Source organism: Rhipicephalus microplus, unplaced genomic scaffold, assembly GCF_043290135.1.
Source record: "Rhipicephalus microplus isolate Deutch F79 unplaced genomic scaffold, USDA_Rmic scaffold_12, whole genome shotgun sequence".
NCBI classification, from domain to species: domain Eukaryota; kingdom Metazoa; phylum Arthropoda; class Arachnida; order Ixodida; family Ixodidae; genus Rhipicephalus; species Rhipicephalus microplus.
The window spans coordinates 14,663,998-14,678,535 of NW_027464585.1; positions in this window are offsets into that span (position 1 = coordinate 14,663,998).

Consider the following 14,538-nt stretch of genomic DNA (forward strand, 5'->3'; position numbering starts at 1 on the left):
CTCAAACCTCCAATTTTTCGGTTAACAGCCGAACGTGCTAGCCAATTGCACCACGGAGACAGTCGTGCTCCAATCTCATCACCGTCAGAACATGTCTCCAAAGCTATCAGCACAAAGAAAAAAGCAACACACCACTCCCGGGAGGGCTCGAAACTCCAACCTTTTGGTTAACAACCGATCGCGCTAGCCGATTGCGCCACGGACACAGTCGTGCTCCACTCTCACCTTCGTCAGAACATTTCTTCAGAAGCTATCAGCGCAAAAAAGCGCCGCACCACCACCGGGTGGGCTCGAACCTCCAAACTTTCGGTTAACAGCCTATCGCGCTAGCCAATTGCGCCACGGAGACAGTCGTGCTCCACTCTCACCACCATCAGAACATAGCTTCAAAGCTATCAGCGCAAAGAAAAAAGCAACACACCACTCCCGGGAGGGCTTGAACCTCCAACCTTTCGGTTAACAGCCGATCGCGCTAGCCAATGGCGCCACGGAGAGTGTCCTGCTCCACTCTCACCATTATAAGAACATATCTTCAAAGCTATCAGCCCAAAGAAAAAAAAGCGCCGCACCACCACTGGGTGGGCTCAAACCACCAACCTTTCGGTTAACAGCTGATCGCGCTAGCCAATTGCGCCACGGAGACAGTCGTGCACCACTCTCACCCCCGTCATAACCTTTCTTCAGAGCTATCAGTCCAAAGAAAAAGAAGCGCCGCACCACCACCGGGTGGGCTCGAAACTCCAAGTTTTCGTTTAACAGCCGAACGTGCTAGAAAATTGCGCCACGGAGACAGTCGTGCTTCAATCTCACCACCGTCAGAACATTTCTCCAAAGCTATCAGCGCAAAGAAACAAAAGCACCGCACCACGACCGGGTGAGCTCGAAACTCCAACATTTCGGTTAACAGCCGACCGCGATAGCCAATTTCGCCACGGAGACAGTCGTGCTCCACTCTCACCACCATCAGAACATATCTTCAAAGCTATCAGCGCAAAGAAAAAAGCAACACACCACTCCCGGGAGGGCTCGAACCTCCAACCTTTCGGTTAACAGCCGATCACGCTAGCAAATTGCGCCACGGAGACAGGCGTGCTCCAATCTCACCATGGTCAGAACATGTCTCCAAAGCTATCAGTGCAAAGAAAAAGCAACACACCACTCCCGGGAGGGCTCGAAACTCCGACCTTTTGGTTAACAGCCGATCGCGCTAGCCAATTGCGTCCACGGAGACAGTCGTGCTTCACTCTCATCACCATCAGAACACATCTTCATAGCTATCAGTGCAAAGAAAAAAGCAACACACCACTCCCGGGAGGGCTCGAACCTCCAAACCTTTCGGTTAACAGCCGATCGCGCTAGCGAATTGCGCCACGGAGACAGTCGTACTCCACTCTCACCACCGTCAGAACATTTCTTCAGAGCTATCAGCCCAAAGGAAAAAAAGCGCCGCACCACCACCGGGTGGGCTCGAACCTCCAACCTTTCGGTTAACAGCCCATCGCGCTAGCGAAAATTGCCACGGAGACAGTCGTGCTCCACTCTCACCACTGTCAGAAAATTTCTTCAAAGCTATCAGCGCAAAGAAAAAAAAAGCGACATACCATCCCCGGGAGCGCTCGAACCTCCAGCCTTTCGGTTAACAGCCGATTGCGCTAGGCAATTGCGCCACGGAGATAGTCGTGCTCCAATCTCACCATCGTCAGAACATGTCTCCAAAGCTATCAGTGCAAAGAAAAAGCAACACACCACTCCCGCAGGGGGCCTCGAAACTCCAACCTTTTGGTTAACAGCCGATCGCGCTAGCCAATTGCGTCCACGGAGACAGTCGTGCTTCACTCTCACCAAAGTCAGAACATTTCTTCAAAGCTATCAGCGCAAAGAAAAAAGCAACACACTACTCCCGGGAGGGCTTGAAACTCCAACCTTTCGGTTAAGCCGATCGCGCTAGCCAATCTCGCCACGGAGGGTGTCCTGCTTCACTCTCACCACTATCAGAACATATCTTCAAAGCTATCAGCCCAAAGAAATAAAAGCGCCGCACCACCACCGGGTGGGCTCAAACCACCAACCTTTCGGTTAACAGCTGATCGCGCTAGCCAATTGCGCAACGGAGACAGTCGTGCTCCACTCTCATCCCCGTCATAACCTTTCTTCAGAGGTATCAGCCCAAAGAAAAAGAAGCGCCGCACCACCACCGGGTGGGCTCGAAACTCCAATTTTTCGTTTAACAGCCGAACGTGCTAGAAAATTGCGCCACGGAGACAGTCGTGCTCCAATCTCACCACCGTCAGAACATTTCTCCAAAGCCATAAGCGCAAAGAAAAAAAAGCACCGCACCACGACCGGGTGGGCTCAAAACTCCAACCTTTTGGTTAACAACCGATCGCGCTAGCCGATTGCGCCACGGAGACAGTCGTGCTCCACTCTCACCACCGTCAGGACATTTCTTCAGAGCTATCAGCCCAAACGAAAAAAAGCGACGCACCACCATCAGGTGTGCTCGAACCTCCAACCTTTCGGTTAACAGCCCATAGCGCTAGCCTAAATCGCCACGGAGACAGTCGTGCTCCACTCTCACCACTGTCAGGACATTTCTCCAAAGATATCAGCGCAAAAAAAAAGCGACACACCATCCTCGAGAGGGCTCGAACCTCCAACCTTTCGGTTAACAGCCGATTGCGCTAGCAAATTGCGCCACGGGGACAGCCGTGCTCCAATCTCACCATCGTCAGAACATGTCTCCAAAGCTATCAGTGCAAAGAAAAAGCAACACACCACTTCCGGGAGGGCTCGAAACTCCAACCTTTTGGTTAACAGCCGATCGCGCTAGCCAGTTGCGTCCACGGAGACAGTCGTGCTTCACTCTCACCACCATCAGAACATGTCTCCAAAGCTATCACTGCAAAGAAAAAAGCAACACACCACTCCCGGGAGGGCTCGAACCTCCAAACCTTTTGTTTAATAACCGATCGCGCTAGCCGATTGCGCCACGGAGACAGTCGTGCTTCACTCTCACCACCATCAGAACAAATCTTCAAAGCTATCAGTGCAAAGAAAAAAGCAACACACTACTCCCGGGAGGGCTCGAACCTCCAACCTTTCGGTTAACAGCCGATCGCGCTAGCCAATTGCGCCACGGAGACAGTCGTGCTCCACCGTCAGAACATTTCTTCAGAGCTATCAGCCCAAAGGAAAAAAAGCGCCGCACCACCACCGGGTGGGCTCGAACCTCCAAACTTTCGGTTAACGGCCCATCGCGCTAGCCAATTGCGCCACGGAGACAGTCGTGCTCCACTCTCACCACCATCAGAACATAGCTTCAAAGCTATCAGCGCAAAGACAAAAGCAACACACCACTCCCGGGAGGGCTTGAACCTCCAACCTTTCGGTTAACAGCCGATCGCGCAAGCCAATCGCGCCACGGAGAGTGTCCTGCTCCACTCTCACCACCAACAGAACATATTTTCAAAGCTATACGCCCAAAGAAAAAAAAAGCGCCGCACCACCACCGGTTGGGCTCAAACCTCCAACCTTTCGGTTAACAGCTGATCGCGCTAGCCAATGCGCATACGCCACGGAGACAGTCGTGCTCCACTCTCAACCCCGTCACAACATTTCTTCAGAGCTATCAGCCCTAAGAAAAAGAAGCACCGCACCACTCTCGGGAGGGCTCGAACCTCCAACCTTTCGGTTAACAGCCGATCGCGCTAGCCAATTGCGCCACGGAGACAGTCGTGCTCCACCGTCAGAACATTTCTTCAGAGCTATCAGCCCAAAGGAAAAAAAGCGCCGCACCACCACAGGGTGGGCTCGAACCTCCAAACTTTCGGTTAACAGCCTATCGCGCTAGCCAATTGCGCCACGGAGACAGTCGCGCTCCACTCTCACCACCATCAGAACATAGCTTCAAAGCTATCAGCGCAAAGAAAAAAACAACACACCACTCCCGGGAGGGCTTGAACCTCCAAACTTTCGGTTAACAGCCGATCGCGCTAGCCAATGTCGCCACGGAGAGTGTCCTGCTCCACTCTCACCATTATAAGAACATATCTTCAAAGCTATCAGCCCAAAGAAAAAAAAGCGCCGCACCACCACTGGGTGGGCTCAAACCACCAACCTTTCCGTTAACAGCTGATCGCGATAGCCAATTGCGCCACGGAGACAGTCGTGCACCACTCTCACCCCCGTCATAACCTTTCTTCAGAGCTATCAGTCCAAAGAAAAAGAAGCGCCGCACCACCACCGGGTGGGCTCGAAACTCCAAGTTTTCGTTTAACAGCCGAACGTGCTAGAAAATTGCGCCACGGAGACAGTCGTGCTTCAATCTCACCACCGTCAGAACATTTCTCCAAAGCTATCAGCGCAAAGAAAAAAAAGCACCGCACCACGACCGGGTGAGCTCGAAACTCCAACATTTCGGTTAACAGCCGACCGCGATAGCCAATTGCGCCACGGAGACAGTCGTGCTCCACTCTCACCACCATCAGAACATATCTTCAAAGCTATCAGCGCCAAGAAAAAAGCAACACACCACTCCCGGGAAGACTCGAACCTCCAACCTTTCGGTTAACAGCCGATCGCGCTAGCCAATCGCGCCACGAAGAGTGTCCTGCTCCACTCTCACCACCATCAGAACATATCTTCAAAGCTATCAGCCCAAAGAAAAAAAAGCGCCGCACCACCACCGGGTGGGCTCAAACCTCCAACCTTTCGTTTAACAGCTGACCGTGCTAGCCAATGCGCATGCGCCACGGAGACAGTCGTGCTCCACTCTCACCCCCGTCACAGCATTTCTTCAGAGCTATCAGCCCAAAGAAAAAGAAGCGCCGCACCACCACCGGCTGGGCTCGAACCTCCAACCTTTCGGTTAACAGCCGATCGCGCTAGCCAATTGCGCCACCGAGACAGTCGTGCTCCACTCTCACCACCATCAGAACATAACTTCAAAGCTATCAGCGCAAAAAAAGGCGACACACCACTCACGGAAGGGCTCGAAACTCCAATTTTTCGGTTAACAGCCGAACGTGCTAGCCAATGGCGCCACGGAGACAGTCGTGCTCCAACCTCACCACCGTCAGAACATTTTTCCAAAGGTATCAGCGCAAAGAGAAAAGCACCACAGCACTCCCGGGAGGGCTCAAACCTCCAATTTTTGGTTAACAGCCGATCGCGCTAGCCAATCGCGCCACGGAGAGTGTCCTGCTCCACTCTCATCATTATCAGAACATATCTTCAAAGCTATCAGCCCAAAGAAAAAAAGGCGCCGCACCACCATCGGGTGGGCTCAAAGCTCCAACCTTTCGGTTAACAGCTGATCGCGCTAGCCAATTGCGCCACGAAGACAGTCGTGCTCCACTCTCACCCCCGTCATAACATTTCTTCAGAGCTTTCAGCCCAAAGAAAAAGAAGCGCCGCACTACCACCGGGTGGGCTCGAACCTCCAACATTTCGGTTAACAGCCGACCGCGCTAGCCAATTGCGCCACAGAGACAGTCGTGCTCCACTCTCACCACCACCCGAATATATCTTCAAAGCTATCAGCGCAAAGAAAAAAGCAACACACCACTCCCGGGAGGGCTCGAACCTCCAACCTTTCGGTTAACAGCCGATCGCGCTAGCCAATGCGCATGCGCAACGGAGACAGTCGTGCTCCACTCTCACCCCCATCACAACATTTCTTCAGAGCTATCAGCCCAAAGAAAAAGAAGCGCAGCACAAACGGCTGGGCTCGAGCCTCCAACCTTTCGGTTAACAGCTGATCGTGCTAGCCAATGCGCATGCGCCACGGAGACAGTCGTGCTCCACTCTCACCACCATCAGAACATATTTCCAAAGGTATCAGCGCAAAGAGAAAAGCAACACACCACTCCCGGGAGGGCTCAAACCTCCAATTTTTCGGTTAACAGCCGAACGTGCTAGCCAATTGCGCCACGGAGAGTGTCCTGCTCCACTCTCACCACCATCAGAACATATCTTCAAAGCTATCAGCCCAAAGAAAAGAAGCGCCGCACCACCACCGGCTGGGCTCGAACCTCCAAACTTTCGGATAACAGCCGATCGCGCTAGCCAATTGCGCCACCGAGACAGTCGTGCTCCACTCTCACCACCATCAGAACATAACTTCAAAGCTATCAGCGCAAAAAAAGCGACACACCACTCACGGAAGGGCTCGAAACTCCAATTTTTCGGTTAACAGCCGAACGTGCTAGCCAATGGCGCCACAGAGACAGTCGTGCTCCGACCTCACCACCGTCAGAACATTTTTCCAAAGGTATCAGCGCAAAGAGAAAAGCAACACACCACTCCCGGGAGGGCTCAAACCTCCAATTTTTCGGTTAACAGCCGATCGCGCTAGCCAATCGCGCCACGGAGAGTGTCCTGCTCTACTCTCATCATTATCAGAACATATCTTCAAAGCTATCAGCCCAAAGAAAAAAAAGCGCCGCACCACCATCGGGTAGGCTCAAAGCTCCAACCTTTCGGTTAACAGCTGATCGCGCTAGCCAATTGCGCCACGGAGACCGTCGTGCTCCACTCTCACCCGCGTCATAACATTTCTTCAGAGCTATCAGCCCAAAGAAAAAGAAGCGCCGCACTACCACCGGGTGGGCTCCAAACTCCAATTTTTCGGTTAACAGCCGAACGTGCTAGCCAATTGCGCCACGGAGACAGTCGTACTCCAATCTCACCACCGTCAGAACATTTGTCCAAAGCTATCAGCGCAAAGAAAAAAAGCGCCCCACCACGACCGGGTGGGCTCGAACCTCCAACATTTCGGTTAACAGCCGACCGCGCTAGCCAATTGCGCCACAGAGACAGTCGTGCTCCACTCTCACCACCATCCGAATATATCTTCAAAGCTATCAGCGCAAAGAAAAAAGCAACGCACCTTTCCCGGGAGGGCTCGAACCTCCAACCTTTCGGTTAACAGCCGATCACGCTAGCAAATTGCGCCACGGAGACAGTCGTGCTCCAATTTCACCATGGTCAGAACATGTCTCCAAAGCTATCAGTGCAAAAAAAAAGCAACACACCACTCCCGGGAGGGCTCGAAACTCCGACCTTTTGGTTAACAGCCGATCGCGCTAGCCAATTGCGTCCACGGAGACAGTCGTGCTTCACTCTCATCACCATCAGAACACATCTTCATAGCTATCAGTGCAAAGAAAAAAGCAACACACCACTCCCGGGAGGGCTCGAACCTCCAAACCTTTCGGTTAACAGCCGATCGCGCTAGCGAATTGCGCCACGGAGACAGTCGTACTCCACTCTCACCACCGTCAGAACATTTCTTCAGAGCTATCAGCCCAAAGGAAAAAAAGCGCCGCACCACCACCGGGTGGGCTCGAACCTCCAAAATTTCGGTTAACAGCCTATCGCGCTAGCCAATTGCGCCACGGAGACAGTCGTGCTCCACTCTCACCACCATCAGAACATAGCTTCAAAGCTATCACCGCAAAGAAAAAAGCAACACACCACTCCCGGGAGGGCTTGAACCTCCAACCTTTCGGTTAACAGCCGATCGCGCTAGCCAATGGCGCCACGAAGAGTGTCCTGCTCCACTCTCACCATTATAAGAACATATCTTCAAAGCTATCAGCCCAAAGAAAAAAAAGCGCCGCACCACCACTGGGTGGGCTCAAACCACCAACTTTTCGGTTAACAGCTGATCGCGCTAGCCAATTGCGCCACGGAGACAGTCGTGCACCACTCTCACCCCCGTCATAACCTTTCTTCAGAGCTATCAGTCCAAAGAAAAAGAAGCGCCGCACCACCACCGGGTGGGCTCGAAACTCCAAGTTTTCGTTTAACAGCCGAACGTGCTAGAAAATTGCGCCACGGAGACAGTCGTGCTTCAATCTCACCACCGTCAGAACATTTCTACAAAGCTATCAGCGCAAAGAAAAAAAAGCACCGCACCATACCGGGTGAGCTCGAAACTCCAACATTTCGGTTAACAGCCGACCGTGATAGCCAACTGCGCCACGGAGACAGTCGTGCTCCACTCTCACCACCATCATAACATATCTTCAAAGCTATCAGCGCCAAGAAAAAAGCAACACACCACTCCCGGGAAGGCTCGAACCTCCAACCTTTCGGTTAACAGCCGATCGCGCTAGCCAATCGCGTCACGAAGAGTGTCCTGCTCCAATCTCACCACCATCAGAACATATCTTCAAAGCTATCAGCCCAAAGAAAAAAGCAACACACCACTCCCGGGAGGGCTCAAACCTCCAATTTTTCGGTTAACAGCCGATCGCGCTAGCCAATCGCGCCACGGAGAGTGTCCTGCTCCACTCTCATCATTATCAGAACATATCTTCAAAGCTATCAGCCCAAAGAAAAAAAAGCGCCGCACCACCATCGGGTGGGCTCAAAGCTCCAACCTTTCGGTTAACAGCTGATCGCGCTAGCCAATTGCGCCACGGAGACCGTCGTGTTCCACTCTCACCCCCGTCATAACATTTCTTCAGAGCTATCAGCCCAAAGAAAAAGAAGCGCCGCACTACCACCGGGTGGGCTCCAAACTCCAATTTTTCGGTTAACAGCCGAACGTGCTAGCCAATTGCGCCACGGAGACAGTCGTACTCCAATCTCACCACCGTCAGAACATTTGTCCAAAGCTATCAGCGCAAAGAAAAAAAGCGCCCCACCACGACCGGGTGGGCTCGAACCTCCAACATTTCGGTTAACAGCCGACCGCGCTAGCCAATTGCGCCACAGAGACAGTCGTGCTCCACTCTCACCACCATCCGAATATATCTTCAAAGCTATCAGCGCAAAGAAAAAAGCAACACACCACTCCCGGGAGGGCTCTAACCTCCAACCTTTCGGTTAACAGCCGATCGCGCTAGCCAATGCGCATGCGCCACGGAGACAGTCGTGCTCCACTCTCACCATCATCACAACATTTCTTCAGAGCTATTAGCCCAAAGAAAAAGAAGCGCCGCACCGCCACCGCCTGGGGCTCGAGCCTGCAACCTTTCGGTTAACAGCTGATCGCGCTAGCCAATTGCGCCACGGAGACAGTCGTGCTCCACTCTCACCACCATCAGAACATATCTTCAAAGCTTTCAGCGCAAAGAAAAAAGCGACACACCACTCCCGGGATGGCTCGAAACTCCAACCTTTCGGTTAACAGCAGATCGCACTAGCCAATGCGCATGCGCCACGGAGACAGTCGTGCTCCACTCTCACCCCCGTCACAACATTTCTTCAGAGCTTTCAGCCCAAAGAAAAAGAAGCGCCGCACCACCGGCTGGGCTCGAGCCTCCAACCTTTCGGTTAACAGCCGATCGCGCTAGCCAATTGCGCCACAGAGACAGTCATGCTCCACTCTCACCACCATCAGAACATATCTTCAATGCTATCAGCGCAAAGAAAAAAGCGACACACCACTCCCGGGAGGGCTCGAAACTCCAATTTTTCGGTTAACAGCCGAATGTGCTAGCCAATGGCGCTACGGAGACAGTCGTGCTCCAATCTCACCACCGTCAGAACATTTCTCCAAAGCTATCAGCGCAAAGAAAAAAGCAACACACCACTCCCGGGAGGGCTAAAACCTCCAATTTTTCGGTTAACAGCCGAACGTGCTAGCCAATTGCGCCACGGAGACAGTCGTGTTCCACTCTCACCACCATCAGAACATATCTTCAAAGCTATCAGCGGAAAGAAAAAAGCAACACACCACTCCGGGGAGGGCTGAAACCTCCAATGTTTCGGTTAACAGCCGAACGTGCTAGCCGATTGCGCCACGGAGACAGTCGTGCTCTAATCTCACCACCGTTTGAACATGTCTCCAAAGCTATCAGCGCAAAGAAAAAAGCAACACACCACTCCCGGGAGGGCTCAAACCTCCAATTTTTTGGTTAACAGCCGATTGCGCTAGCCAATCATGCCATGGAGAGTGTCCTGCTCCTCTCTCATCATTATCAGAACATATCTTCAAAGCTATCAGCCCAAAGAAAAAAAAGCGCCGCACCACTGGCTGGGCTCGAGCCTCCAACCTTTCGGTTTACAGCCGATCGCGCTAGCCGATTGCGCCACGGAGACAGTCATGCTCCACTCTCACCACCATCAGAACATATCTTCAAAGCTATCAGCGCAAAGAAAAAAGCGACACACCACTCCCGGGAGGGCTCGAAACTCCAATTTTTCGGTTAACAGCCGAATGTGCTAGCCAATGGCGCCACGGAGACAGTCGTGCTCCAATCTCACCACCGTCAGAACATTTCTCCAAAGCTATCAGCGCAAAGAAAAAAGCAACACACCACTCCTGGGAGGGCTAAAACCTCCAATTTTTCGGTTAACAGCCGAACGTGCTAGCCAATTGCGCCACGGAGACAGTCGTGTTCCACTCTCACCACCATCAGAACATATCTTCAAAGCAATCAGCGGAAAGAAAAAAGCAACACACCACACCGGGGAGGGCTGAAACCTCCAATTTTTCGGTTAACAGCCGAACGTGCTAGCCAATTGCGCCACGGAGACAGTCGTGCTCCAATCTCACTATGGTCAGAACATGTCTCCAAAGCTATCAGTGCAAAAAAAAAGCAACACACCACTCCCGGGAGGGCTCGAAACTCCGACCTTTTGGTTAACAGCCGATCGCGCTAGCCAATTGCGTCCACGGAGACAGTCGTGCTTCACTCTCATCACCATCAGAACACATCTTCATAGCTATCAGTGCAAAGAAAAAAGCAACACACCACTCCCGCGAGGGCTCGAACCTCCAAACCTTTCGGTTAACAGCCGATCGCGCTAGCAAATTGCGCCACGGAGACAGTCGTACTCCACTCTCACCACCGTCAGAACATTTCTTCAGAGCTATCAGCCCAAAGGAAAAAAAGCGCCGCACCACCACCGGGTGGGCTCGAACCTCCAAAATTTCGGTTAACAGCCTATTGCGCTAGCCAATTGCGCCACGGAGACAGTCGTGCTCCACTCTCACCACCATCAGAACATAGCTTCAAAGCTATCAGCGCAAAGAAAAAAGCAACACACCACTCCCGGGAGGGCTTGAACCTCCAACCTTTCGGTTAACAGCAGATCGCGCTAGCCAATGGCGCCACGGAGAGTGTCCTGCTCCACTCTCACCATTATAAGAACATATCTTCAAAGCTATCAGCCCAAAGAAAAAAAAGCGCCGCACCACCACTGGGTGGGCTCAAACCACCAACCTTTCGGTTAACAGCTGATCGCGCTAGCCAATTGCGCCACGGAGACAGTCGTGCACCACTCTCACCCCCGTCATAACCTTTCTTCAGAGCTATCAGTCCAAAGAAAAAGAAGCGCCGCACCACCACCGGGTGGGCTCGAAACTCCAAGTTTTCGTTTAACAGCCGAACGTGCTAGAAAATTGCGCCACGGAGACAGTCGTGCTTCAATCTCACCACCGTCAGAACATTTCTCCAAAGCTATCAGCGCAAAGAAAAAAAAGCACCGCACCAAACCGGGTGAGCTCGAAACTCCAACATTTCGGTTAACAGCCGACCGCGATAGCCAATTGCGCCACGGAGACAGTCGTGCTCCACTCTCACCACCATCAGAACATATCTTCAAAGCTATCAGCGCCAAGAAAAAAGCAACACACCACTCCCGGGAAGGCTCGAACCTCCAACCTTTCGGTTAACAGCCGATCGCGCTAGCCAATCGCGCCACGAAGAGTGTCCTGCTCCAATCTCACCACCATAAGAACATATCTTCAAAGCTATCAGCCCAAAGAAAAAAAAGCGCCGCACCACCACCGGGTGGGCTCAAACCTCCAACCTTTCGGTTAACAGCTGACCGCGCTAGCCAATTGCGCCACGGAGACCGTCGTGCTCCACTCTCACCACCGTCAGAACATTTGTCCAAAGCTATCAGCGCAAAGAAAAAAAGCGCCCCACCACGACCGGGTGGGCTCGAACCTCCAACATTTCGGTTAACAGCCGACCGCGCTAGCCAATTCCGCCACAGAGACAGTCGTGCTCCACTCTCACCACCATCCGAATATATCTTCAAAGCTATCAGCGCAAAGAACAAAGCAACACACCACTACCGGGAGGGCTCGAACCTCCAACCTTTCGGTTAACAGCCGATCGTGCTAGCCAATGCGCATGCGCCACGGAGACAGTCGTGCTCCACTCTCACCACCGTCAGAACATTTCTTCAGAGCTATCAGCCCAAAGGAAAAAAAGCGCCGCACCACCACCGGGTGGGCTCGAACCTCAAACCTTTCGGATAACAGCCGATCGCGCTAGCCAATTGCGTCCACGGAGACAGTCGTGCTTCACTCTCACCACCATCAGAACACATCTTCAAAGCTATCAGTGCAAAGAAAAAAGCAACACACTACTCCCGGGAGGGCTCAAAGCTCCAACCTTTCGGTTAACAGCTGATCGCGCTAGCCAATTGCGCCACGTAGACAGTCGTGCTCCACTCTCACCACCGTCAGAACATTTCTTCAGAGCTATCAGCCCAAAGGAAAAAAAGCGCCGCACCACCACCGGGATGGCTCGAAACTCCAACCTTTCGGTTAACAGCAGATCGCACTAGCCAATGCGCATGCGCCACGGAGACAGTCGTGCTCCACTCTCACCCCCGTCACAACATTTCTTCAGAGCTATCAGCCCAAAGGAAAAGAAGCGCCGCACCACCAGCTTGGCTCGAGCCTCCAACCTTTCGGTTAACAGCCGATCGCGCTAGCCAATTGCGCCACAGAGACAGTCATGCTCCACTCTCACCACCATCAGAACATATCTTCAATGCTATCAGCGCAAAGAAAAAAGCGACACACCACTCCCGGGAGGGCTCGAAATTCCAATTTTTCGGTTAACAGCCGAATGTGCTAGCCAATGGCGCCACGGAGACAGTCGTGCTCCAATCTCACCACCGTCAGAACATTTCTCCAAAGCTATCAGCGCAAAGAAAAAAGCAACACACCACTCCCGGGAGGGCTAAAACCTCCAATTTTTCGGTTAACAGCCGAACGTGCTAGCCAATTGCGCCATGGAGACAGTCGTGTTCCACTCTCACCACCATCAGAACATATCTTCAAAGCTATCAGCGGAAAGAAAAAAGCAACACACCACTCCGGGGAGGGCTGAAACCTCCAATGTTTCGGTTAACAGCCGAACGTGCTAGCCAATTGCGCCACGGAGACAGTCGTGCTCTAATCTCACCACCGTCCGAACATGTCTCTAAAGCTATCAGTGCAAAGAAAAAAGCAACACACCACTCCCGGGAGGGCTCAAACCTCCAATTTTTTGGTTAACAGCCGATTGCGCTAGCCAATCACGCCATGGAGAGTGTCCTGCTCCACTCTCATCATTATCAGAACATATCTTCAAAGCTATCAGCCCAAAGAAAATAAAGCGCCGCCCCACCGGCTGGGCTCGAGCCTCCAACCTTTCGGTTAACAGCCGATAGCGCTAGCCAATTGCGCCACGGAGACAGTCATGCTCCACTCTCATCACCATCAGAACATATCTTCAAAGCTATCAGCGGAAAGAAAAAAGCAACACACCACTCCGGGGAGAGCTGAAACCTCCAATTTTTCTGTTAACAGCCGAACGTGCTAGCCAATTGCGCCACGGGGACAGTCGTGCTCTAATCTCACCACCGTCAGAACATGTCTCCGAAGCTATCAGCGCAAAGAGAAAAGCAACACACCACTCCTGGGAGGGCTCAAACCTCCAATTTTTCGGGTAACAGCCGATTGCGCTAGCCGATCGTGCCACGGAGAGTGTCCTGCTCCTCTCTCATCATTATCAGAACATATCTTCAAAGCTATCAGCCCAAAGAAAAAAAAAGCGCCGCACCACTGGCTGGGCTCGAGCCTCCAACCTTTCGGTTTACAGCCGATCGCGCTAGCCGATCGCGTCACGGAGACAGTCATGCTCCACTCTCACCACCATTAGAACATATCTTCAAAGCTATCAGCGCAAAGAAAAAAGCGACACACCACTCCCGGGAGGGCTCGAAACTCAAATTTTTCGGTTAACAGCCGAATGTGCTAGCCAATGGCGCCACGGAGACAGTCGTGCTCCAATCTCACCACCGTCAGAACATTTCTCCAAAGCTATCAGCGCAAAGAAAAAAGCAACACACCACTCCCGGGAGGGCTAAAACCTCTAATTTTTCGGTTAACAGCCGATCGCGCTAGCCAATTGCGCCACGGAGACAGTCGTGCTCCACTCTCACCACCATCAGAACATATCTTCAAAGCTATCAGCGCAAAGAAAAAAGCGACACACCACTCCCGGGATGGCTCGAAACTCCAACCTTTCGGTTAACAGCAGATCGCACTAGCCAATGCGCATGCGCCACGGAGACAGTCGTGCTCCACTCTCACCCCCGTCACAACATTTCTTCAGAGCTATCAGCCCAAAGAAAAAGAAGCGCCGCACCACCGGCTGGGCTCGAGCCTCCAATCTTTCGGTTAACAGCCGATCGCGCTAGCCAATTGCGCCACAGAGACAGTCATGCTCCACTTTCACCACCATCAGAACATATCTTCAATGCTATCAGCGCAAAGAAAAAAGCGACACACCACTC